At 42.9% G+C, this 1,290-nt stretch overlaps 1 non-coding gene across 1 annotated transcript; it reads right to left on the reverse strand.

Moving 5' to 3' along the window:
• Positions 1-258: 258 nt before the first annotated feature.
• LOC126010445 (5S ribosomal RNA) lies at positions 259-377 on the reverse strand. Its single transcript, XR_007496475.1, has one exon. It is a non-coding gene; the product is annotated as a 5S ribosomal RNA (ribosomal RNA).
• Between the last annotated feature and the right edge of the window lie 913 nt (positions 378-1,290).

A 1,290-nucleotide genomic window follows, 5' to 3' on the forward strand; every position in this document is an offset into this window, starting at 1 on the left:
AAGCCTGGAGAGATTTCTTTTTTTTGTTTGTTTGGTTTGGTTTGGTTTGGTTTGGTTCTGGTTTTTGGGTCACACTCAGCAGCGCTCAGGGGTTACTCCTGCTCTATGCTCAGAAATTGCTCCTGGCAGGCTATGGGGACCATATGAGATGCCAGCATTCGAACCACTGTCCTTCTACATGCAAGGCAAATTCCCTACCTCCATGCTATATCTCTGACCCCAACATTTAGTGTTTGTTTGTTTGTTTGTTTTAATTTAAGCCTACAGCACCTGGTATTCCCAGACGATCTCCCATCCAAGTACTAACCAGGCCCTACCCTGCTTAGCTTCTGAGATCAGACGAGATCAGGCGCATTCAGGGTGGTATGGCCGTAGACAACATTTAGTGTTTTAAAAACAATGTTTGGGTTTGAGAGACCTAGCTGGCAATGCTCAAGGGCCCAGGTGTGACTGTGGACTGAACTGGGATCTTCCACATGCAAGATAATCATCTTACCCACTATACTATCTCTCCACCTCCTGGACTTTTTATTATTATTATCATTATTTTTATTTGGGGCTACACCTGGCAGTCGTCAGGCCTTCTTCCAGGCTTGATGCTCAGGGGTTACAACTGGCAATGATGGGAGGACCAAACACTGGCTTGTACAAGGCAATCCACAGCATTATATCCTGTGCCCCAGAGAAGAAAGTGGCAGGCTGTGGAAATGATCATTGGTTCTGTTCTTGTTTGCAGCTGGGTTTTTGTTTGTTTTGTTTTCATAATGAATTTGAAGATGTACAAACTCTCCGGGGTAATCACTTTTATTAAGTGTAATGACTCAAAGGAGGGGCCTTGAAGAAGCAACTTCACTGAAGCTATTCCATGTACTGCCCCTGAAAATTCACCTCAAAAGTAAAAGTGTTTTTAGTAAAGAAGTGGGTTGAACCACCATTCCCAGCAGAACATTTTCCCACCCTCTGTCCTACTAATGACTTCCTCAGGGTTTATCTACTCGGTAAACTTCCCATATTGGCATCAGGCACTATACACATTCTTTTATGTCCGGCTGATTGCCCTTAGCACGGTTTTTCAAATTCATATGTGTCAGAACATGTACTTCATCCACTTTATGGCCAAAATCAATGGGCAAGCCCTTTTGTTTAGCCATTCAACACTTGATGGGCATTTGGTTTGCCTCCATATTCTTGTCTACTAGGAATAACTGTCTCTGAATATTCTGTGTGCTTGTGTACAAATGATTGTGTTGGACATATGTTTTCAATTCTCTTGCATATTTATCTAGAAGC

The sequence above is a fragment of the Suncus etruscus genome, chromosome 5, assembly GCF_024139225.1.
Source record: "Suncus etruscus isolate mSunEtr1 chromosome 5, mSunEtr1.pri.cur, whole genome shotgun sequence".
Classification (NCBI taxonomy): domain Eukaryota; kingdom Metazoa; phylum Chordata; class Mammalia; order Eulipotyphla; family Soricidae; genus Suncus; species Suncus etruscus.